Consider the following 10,326-nt stretch of genomic DNA (forward strand, 5'->3'; position numbering starts at 1 on the left):
GTATGTTTTAAAGGTGAGAAGCATTGTAGATGCTTTAGTAGTGATTGGTGCACTAGCTATTGATAATGATTTGGTTTTATCTACTTTGGGTGACCTTAACAATGAGAATGCTTGGAAATAAATTGTCACTTTTGTATATGTATGGAAGTCATTTTTAGATTTTGATGAGTTGTCTCTCTCATGATTAGCAAAGAGATCAATATGCAGAGTGACTCATCTGAAAGAAATGGTGAACAGGTCCAAGCATTCTACTCAAGTTCAAGAAGGGGACATGACAAATCTTCTTTAAGAGGCCGTGGTATGGGATGTGCTAGTGATAACTAGCAAAATAGCTTAAATCAGAAATTTGGTGAAATGCATGTTGCATGAGGCCGTGGAACCTTTAGACATAGGGGGAGCTCTAGAGGAAGAGGTGGATGGCAAAACTAAGGTTCTGATTTTGCTATTTTTTGTCATTATTGTGGCAAAACATGTCATATTGCAACCCATTCTTAAGCTTGGAAGAATGATATCCGCAGTGGTAAATTATAGCAATGAAACTATGCATTGTCTTCACGATAGAACAAAGACAAAAATGAGCATTTTATTGTTATGCATCATATGATGAATGTTGTTACAGGAAAGGGAACACATGATTATGTATGGTATGTCAATTCAGGTGCATCTAATCATATGATCAATCATATTGAATGGTTTGGAGAGATGTAAGACTTACAAAATCTAGGTTATGTGCAGATGGGTGATGATTCATGCCACCCAACTTCACACATTGAAAAGGTTTCCTTGTCCTTGTATGATGGTCATACAAAGTTATGTTAGATGTATTACGTGTGCCATCAATCACAAATAATTTAGTGTCTATTGACCAAATGGTAGAGCAAGGATTACATGCTCAATTTAATGTAAGAGGTTGTTTTGTAGAAGACTTTAATGATAAGTGTGGGTTGGTCACAAAAGGAAGTAGAATTGGTTGCATATTCACTTTAGAAGTTGGAATTCCTACAATGAATGCTGCTATGTATGCTAAAGGAAAAGGAGTGGTTGCAGACATTGAAATATGGCTTAAATGTATTGGACATGTAAATGTGCAAAGGCTAAAATTAATGTAGTCCAAAGGATTGGTTATATGGTTGCGTGGTATTAGAATTGCAAAATTTCATAAAGTATGCGAAACATGCCAATTTGTTAAGTAGGTAGGACAACCTTTTTCACATGATAGAGATGTAAGCAAAAATATACTTGCTGTTGTGTGCATACAGATGTTTGGAGACCTACATAGAATTTATCTCTTGGTGGCAGCAAATACTCTATCACATTTATTGATGATTTTTTCAAGGAATCTATGGGTATATTTCATAAAGAAAAAGAGTGATGTATTTGAGCACTTCAAATCTTTCAAGTCTTCAATCTTCAAGACACGAGGTGTACAAAGAGCACATAGTAATGTAAAGGCTCCAACGAGTGATCCAATGGTATGCAGGTTTAGCAGGGTCAAATACCCTATTAAAAGATTTAGTTTTGAAGGTTATGCAGCTCACCATTATGCTTATGTGGTAAAGGTAGTTGAGGATGTTGAGCCCACTTGTTTTGAGGATGCTATTGGTTATGCTCATTGGGATGTAGCAAGGATGAGGAGATGGCTGGTACCCTTGCCTAAGGGCAAGAAAGCTATTGGTTGTAAGTGGGTTTACAAAATTAAGCATAATGCAAATGGTTTAGTTAGTAGGTATAAGGCTAGGCTGGTTATAAAAGGCTATGCTCAAACATATAGCATAGATTATGAAGAGACATTTAGCTCAAATGCTAGGATGGAAACTATTAGATGCATGATTGCTTTGGCAGTAGCCAAAGGTTGGATTTTGTAGATGGATGTTAAGAATGCATTTTTGCATGGTGAATTATAAGAAGAGATGTATATGGAGCAGCTAGTAGGTTATGAGGATTTAGAGCATCCCACATATGTGTGTAAGTTAAAAAAGGTGCTCTATGGGCTGAAGCAAGCACCTAGAGCATGGTTTGATAAGATCAAAGAGTATCTTGTCAATATTGGCTTTTATATTTCTAATGTTGATCGCTCACTTTATGTGAGAAAGGGAGATATAGGTTTGATCATCATAGTCATCTATGTGGATGACTTGATTATTATAGGTGATAGTGACAATGGGATTGCTGAAGTTAATGACTTTTTGAAGAAAAAGTTTGAGATGAAGAATTTGGGTGAGTTGAGATGCTTTCTTAATATTGAGATGATCAAATGTGATGATGATATATGGCTATCCCAAAGGCAATATGGCTTGGATATGTTATCCAAGTATGGTACGATAGCATGTAAGCCTCTTTTAGTACCATTGGAGAAAAATATGAAGTTGAGTTTTGATGTTGGGGATGAGATAGAAGACCCTATTATGGCTGCAAAAGTTATTGGATGGTTTGGATGTATAGGGAGATGGTCCAATTGTCATTCACTGTGACAATGTGAGTAGCATACAACTAGCTAGAAACCTAGTATTCCATGTTAGAACAAAATACATTGAGGTGCACTACCACTTTATGACGGAGAAGGTACTTATAGGAGAGATTGACTTGGTATATGTTAGCACACAGGATCAAATAGCTAACATTTTCACAAAGGCATTGAGTGTAGAGAAGCTTCAAAAGTTTCGAAGCTTACTTGGAGTTATAGAAATATAGTTGAGCTTGAGGGGGAGTGTTGAGATGGCAAGCTTAATACATGCGGACATTGATGATGGATTTCCTAGCTAGATGGGTCCTCAAGTGGTCATTATGACCCTCACATGGCCATTGAATTATCACTTATTATATTTAGTTTGTTACACCTACCTAGAGCTAGCATAGATACAACACCAATCTATAAGTATAGTTAGTTATGCATAACTTTTAAACTAACCAACTAACTTCTAATTGCGTGAAAATATTACATCCATCTTCTCACAATTTCCTTGCCCTCAAACTTGATTCTTGGGCTCTTATTGAAGTCTCAACTACTCTTGATAAATTGACATGGAGAGTAGTTAAAATATGAGAGGTGTAGGTTGACAATTTAAAAAAAAAGACTTCCAAGGAAGGATTTGAACTCCCATTGTTATCTACCTCACCTACAGTCACCACATGGACTAGTTCACGAATGAAATAAGGAGGATAGAATCACTATATGTTCAATATTTCACCTAGAACCATGGATGTGTGGAGTGAGTTGGTGGGATGGCCATTAACTGAGTTTGAAATGGCCCTAAACCATCAACACAACAACAAAGATTTCGTGAACCTCATAGCACTTCTCTCACTCTCATCCTAGAAGAGACATTGATCCTCAATCACCCTTTCCTTAGAAGGCCTCCTTGTTTTGTTTCATGAATAGTATGTTTGTTACTTTTTTGGCCTTAAATCTTGTAGCTTTCCTCCATATTTTGCCTCTTCACACACAAGAATGGCATGAATGCATTCAAGTACACCCACAAGCAAATGAAACATATATTTATATGTTTTTAGCACACACCATTACACCAAAGCATACACTCTTCAATTCACATAAAATGATCACTCTCACAAGTACACATTATGCACAATGCATGTATAGTAGGCCCAATGAAATAAAATAATAGTAGATATATACACAAGTACGTAGGGTCATAAATATATTAGTTTCTCAAAAATAAATATAAATATTAAAAAGAAATACATTAAACACTCTTCTCTTTCTCACCTCTTTGAGCAAAAGATAAACTATGCTCACGCCATTCCAATAAGAGGAAGGGTTGCCCCTCCCCTGTCAAGATTGTGGGAGAGAAGGAAGGAGTCTCGCTTGAAGCTTTCTTGCTTGCACAATGGGGGAAGACACACAAGGGTGGAGGCTGAAAACAGTTTTCCTCTTCTTAGTTGTGTAAGCCAAAAGAACTCAAGTACAAAGAAATAGAAGAACCCTATATATGGGTCTCAAACCAAACTCAACTAACTAAGGTGGCATACTAACTGAGCCACGAACTAGAGTAGATAAGGATAGCTATCATATAGCTATTATTCATGGGCAGTGTACCAACCGCGTCTGCAACTGACAAGTCGGTGACATAAATACACAACGGTCACCCTGGCGTATCACGAGTGGAGCTCTATATCTCAACACTCCCCCTCGAGCTCAATCCCAATTCCTGCACACCAAGCAGGTCTCTGAACTTGCGCAGCTTCTCTGCGCCCAATGCCTTCGTGAATATGTCAGCTACTTGATCCTCTGTGCTGACATAAACTAGATCAATAAGACCTAGTAAAACCCTCTCTCGCACATAGTGATAATGCACCTCAATGTGCTTTGTTCTAGCATGATAGACTGGGTTATTTGCCAAGTCTATACTACTCATGTTGTCACAATAAATGACAACTGGTCCATCTGTAGACTGATGCATATCATAAAGTAGCTTATGCAACCAAGCTACCTCACATGCAGCCATTGCTGCACCCCTGTACTTAGCCTCTGTGTTCGACAAGGCAACTGTAGGCTGTTTCTTGCTGCTCCAAGTGACTGCAACTCTCCCAAAAGAGAACACATATCCACTGGTAGATCGTCTATCAGAAATACTACCAGCCCAATCAGCATCAGTGTATCCATGCAACTGTATCTGAACCCCAGTCTCATAAAATAGTCCATACTGCAATGTGGACTTCACATACCTGAGTATGCGTCTAGCCGCATCCAAATGTGGTTTCCTTGGAGCCTGCATAAACTGACTTACCAATCCAACAGCATAGCTCAAATCTGGCCTGGTAATAGTCATATAAATCAAACATCCTACTATGCGTCTGTACATAGTAGGGTCTTCTAGAAGCTCACCTGCATCTGTGCTCAGCTTCACATTTTGCTCCAAAGGAACTGAAATAGGCTTACAGCCTGTTATCCCATATTTGGACAGCATGTCCAATCCATACTGCCTCTGCAAGAGCTGCATCCCACTTGGTGATCTAATCACCTCAATGCCCAAGAAATAACGCAGCTCTCCCAAATCCTTCATCTCAAACTTATGCTTCAATAGCATTTTCACATGAAGGATATCTTCATCACTGTCACCTGTCATAATCAAATCATCAACATAAATGACAAGTAGCATAATACCTTTCTCTGTTTTTCTCACATAAAGTGAGAAATCTGCCTTGGAAATCTAAAAGCCAATAGTGACAAGATACTGTCCTATCTTTTCGGACCATGCTCTAGGTGCTTGCTTCAAGCCATACAAGGCTTTCTTCAACCTGCAAACAAACTCAGGATGAACATCATGCACATAACCTGGTGGCTGCTCCATATAGACCTCTTCTTGCAAATCACCATGCAAGAAGGCATTCTTTACATCCATCTGATGTAAAGACCATCCCTTTGATGCAGCCATAGCAATGACTGCTCTTACAGTTGCCATCCTTGCAACTGGACTGAATGTTTCTTTATAGTCAATGCCATATGTTTGTGCATATCCCTTGACTACTAATCTTGCCTTGTATCTGTTCACAGAACCATCTGCATTGTGCTTCACCTTATAAACCCACTTACAGCCAATTGCATTCTTACCTTTAGGCAAAGGTACTAACTCCCATGTAGCATTTGCTTCCAAGGCATCCATTTCTTCATCCATGGCTTTCTCCCATTTTTCTTTTCCCATGGCTTGCTCAAAAGATGTGGGTTCTGGTTCCTGTATCACTTTGACCATATATGCATAGTGAATGGCTGTAAATCCATCATATTTCAGCCTATCCACAGGATACCTAGCTCTCGTAGACCTGGCAAAGTAGGTTCACTCCCAGGTGCTCTCAAAACATCCCTGGTCTTCCTTACTCCAGGTGTAACAATAGAAGGAATACCCAACTCATCATCAATGCTCTGTTCTGAGCCACTGGATTCACCATCCACATAAGAGTGACCTGCATTCACATCAAACATGGACTGATCAACCTTCTCTTTTTCTTTTCGTGAAACCTGCATACCACTATCTGCATTGTTTTGAGAAGATTCTCCTGATCTCAATCTGCCTGTCCATGGTGAAGAATGTGAACCACTACTAGAGGACGCTCCAGGTCCACTAATATTTTGTGACTGCTGCTGTGAATTTTGTGCAGCATTACCATTTTGTGCATCTACATCATCAATCACATTTACTGGTTTATACCAGCTACTCATCTCATCAAAAACAACATCTCTGCTCACTGTAAACTTATGAGTAGAAGGGTTATAGCATCTATACCCTTTTTGCTGCAGAGAGTAACCAATAAAGATGCACTTCTCAGCTTTTGGATCCAACTTGGATCTCAACTCATCTGGCACATGTACATAGGCAATGCAACCAAAAATTTTCAAATGAGAAATATCTGGTTTCCTACCAGTATACCTCTCCTCTGGAGTCATTCCATGTATTGCTGTAGTGGGAGTCCTGTTCATTATGTAGACTGCTGTAGCAACTGCTTCAGCCCAATAAAAATCTGGCAAGTCTTTTTCATTGAGCATGGCACGAGATACCTCTCCAATATGCTTGTTTTTCCTTTCTGCAATTCCATTTTGTTGTGGGGTATAACTGCATGAATATTGTTGCTTTATGCCATGCTCCTGCAAGAACTTTGCAAACTCATTTGAGAGGTACTCTCCCCCTCCATCTGACCTTAGGCATTTTATTTGCAGACCTGTTTCTTTTTCAGCCATAGCTTTAAGGGTTTTGAAATGCCCAAAAACTTCACTTTTATTTTTCATAAAATACACCCAAACTTTTCTGCTATACTCATCAATAAAAGTGACAAAATAATGACAGCCTCCAAGAGATGCAGCTTTAGTAGTCCACACATCAGAGTGGATTAATTCCAATGGCTTCTCACTCTCTTGAACATGTCTAGGAAATGGTTTCCTTGCCTGTTTTCCAAACTGACAGGCTTCACATACCTTATGCATTTCTGCAACCTTGAATTTTGGCAATCCTGCAACAATATTTTGGGCCTGCATTGATTTAAGTCGTTGTATATTAACATGACCAATGCGTTTATGCCATATATCAATATCTGCAACTACACCGGTCCCATGTGCAAACATTGCTGCACTCAATTCAGACATGTCTGCATTCAACGTAAACATTCTGCCCTTCTTCTTTCCTTTTGCTATCAAGCGACCTTTATTTTTCATATCCTCAACAAAGCATCCACGAGGATTAAATCTGACCTGCAAGACCTGCTCAACCATTTGACCGACAGAAACCAGATTCTTGGTGATATTCGGGACATGAAATACATCGGACAGGTATTTCTTTTTCCCATCCTGCATAGACAAGGGAATTTTTCCAATCTGCACAATAGGATGTGCAGTATCATCACCAGTCTCCACAAATCCTGGTTTTTCCATTTTCCTTGCATCCTCCATCCATTCTGCATGACCTGTCATGTGGTTTGATGCACCGGAGTCAACATACCATACATCATTGTTTTCTTCTGCACTTGTCACAGAATTGTTCATGTGCTGCACCATGAACAAATGCTCATTTCTGTCATCACCTTGTCTGCTAGAAGATGCATAATTCCCTTGTTGCAGTTTCCATTCATGATGTCATTCTGCTTTTTATAGCAGTCTTTAGCCATATGACCCATTTTACCACAGTAGTAGCATTCAACATTACTGTTTGCATTTTGACCTCTTTGCCATCCACCACGACCTCTTTGGCTCCCCCTGCCTCTAGAGTTACCACGTCCTCCTCCATAGGACTGGTTTTCTTGAGGTTGCTGCATGTTCTGATTTCTGCCACGGCCTCCAAATCGGCCTCCTCTACCTCTGCCTCTACCTCTTCCAGCATTTGAGTAGAAGACAGCTTCTTTTGAAGTTCCTCCTGAAGAAGATGCACCACCATTTCTTTGCTCCTCAGAAATTAGAAGAGCAATCAGCTCCTCAAAATCAGGAAATCTTTCACGAACTGAAATGGATGTCCGAAACTGTGCATAATCCTTTCCTAGACCATTCAAGGTCACAGAAACTAAATCATCATCTTCCACTGGCGACCCGATGGAAGCAAGTGCATCTGCAATCTTCTTCACTTTCATGTGGTAGTCATTGATGCTCATATTTTCTCTTTGCACATTATGCAACTCTTGCTTGAGCTGCATTTTCCTGGCTTGCGTATTTGTGCTATACATTTTTGACAAAGTATCCCATGCCTCCTTTGGCGTACTTGCATCCTGAATATGCACAATCATAGAGTCTGAAATGCTGATAGATAGCCAGTACATAACTTTCCTGGCTCTCTCATGCCATGTTTTAAATGCCTGCATTTGCTGTTGATTGGGAACATCAGGAAGAACTGGTTCTTCTTCATTTCCTGCAACAAATTCCCAATATCCTTTTCCCATAAGGAAATTCGTCATTCTAAACTTCCATGCTTGGAAGTTGTTCTTGTCAAGCTTTTCAGTGACAATCTGTGAAAGAGAATCAGATGCCATTACAGAACACTGCAAAAAAATTCTGTCACTACAAAAAACACAGCTTCACCCTCACAAGGGAAAATCTGCAAAACTGGCGAAAGTGGTATTTGACCACACAGTCACTTCCTAGTGACGATTTTGCATCAACAGGCAACAGGGATGATTCTGTAACTCCCAATGTCTCTGCGCACAAGCATACGATGCAATTTCTACAGTAACTTTTCACCGACCTGTAGAACAGTGGCTGCACAGCATAAAATTGGGCCTTTTTCTGAGTGCGTGCAGAGAACTTCCGCCTCCAAAACAGGCCCCGAAATGGCCTCAAATCAAAAAAACAAGGTCGCCAAGGGCTAAAGCCTTTTCCCGCAGCATATACTGCCCTCTTGCTTCACCGCGAAGGGCGTCTCAACCTGAGACAATACACTCCTGCACTTTCCGGCTGTGCTACCTGCAGAGATCTGCTCCCAAAACAGAAAATGAAAGCAACACTGCTCCTCTTACCAGAAAACCGCGAGCTTGGCTTGCTTTCTTGAGCTCCTTACCACGAACAAGGCTCTGATACCATGTCAAGATTGTGGGAGAGAAGGAAGGAGTCTCGCTTGAAGCTTTCTTGCTTGCACAATGGGGGAAGACACACAAGGGTGGAGGCTGAAAACAGTTTTCCTCTTCTTAGTTGTGTAAGCCAAAAGAACTCAAGTACAAAGAAATAGAAGAACCCTATATATGGGTCTCAAACCAAACTCAACTAACTAAGGTGGCATACTAACTGAGCCACGAACTAGAGTAGTAGATAAGGATAGCTATCATGTAGCTATTATTCATGGGCGGTGTACCAACCGCGTCTGCAACTGACAAGTCGGTGACATAAATACACAACGGTCACCCTGGCGTATCACGAGTGGAGCTCGATATCTCAACATCCCCGCCCAAGCCCAACCTCTTCTGCCCCTCCTCCTACCCCAACCCCCCCTCCCCTCCCCCCACCCCAACCTCTTCCCCCCTCCCCTTATCCCCAGACCCCCCCCCCCCCCCTTACATTTATAGCTAGAGGGGAAAATTAATGGGGGCCTACCCCTAATGTATGCGCTTATGCACGTTTTGGAAAAAACCCTCTTCCCTGCACTTACATGATTCCATAATTTATCCATAGAGAACCCCCCAAGGAGAGAACCCACCACAATGATGAGGCTAGTGTTGAAGAAGATGTGTAGGCCAAAGATGAAGGGCTTCATCAAAGGTAGTAGTAAGGCAAAGCTCATGCCACTCTTGTCACACACACACACACACACACACACACACATAGACATGCATAAAAATAGTGAAACTAAAGATGAAAGTTAGCTTTGATTAGAAAGTTAAAAGCATGCCGTTTAACTCTAAGTTATCTAAGAGTAATTTTTTGGGATAGAAAGAGAGCTCTGTGTTAAATCTTTTCTTATTCGAACACAACACAAACTCCAAAAAGAGATTCATATCTCTTAACTCAAAAAGTGGGCCACTCAACTTAAGATAATGAATCACTTAACTCGACTAAACTATGGGTAATTTTTTGAAGCTAGGCACCACCTTGCCACTGCACCATTCTATAAGCATATGTCCTAAAGAGAAATGCTAACAAATAAATGTGACAGTGATCTATTAGTTGCTTAGTATATTTAGATGGCTTTCTCCTTGTCTTAGTGTCTCTCTCCTCCTCACTCCAATTTCAATATCCCCTTTAGGGCTCATTAACTAGCACATGGCTCCTTTAGTCCTAGCAAGTCCATTGATATGCATGTGTTTGGGCTCTTGAAAGTCTAGCAAGAGTAAATGTAGACACGTTAGATGGAGAAAGGTTACATCATAACTTTAAGCGATCATTATCCCATAAACATGTTTTAT

Source organism: Lygodium microphyllum, chromosome 4 (genome assembly GCF_053477565.2).
Source record: "Lygodium microphyllum isolate KBCC chromosome 4, Lygodium_microphyllum_v1.1.10, whole genome shotgun sequence".
NCBI lineage: Eukaryota > Viridiplantae > Streptophyta > Polypodiopsida > Schizaeales > Lygodiaceae > Lygodium > Lygodium microphyllum.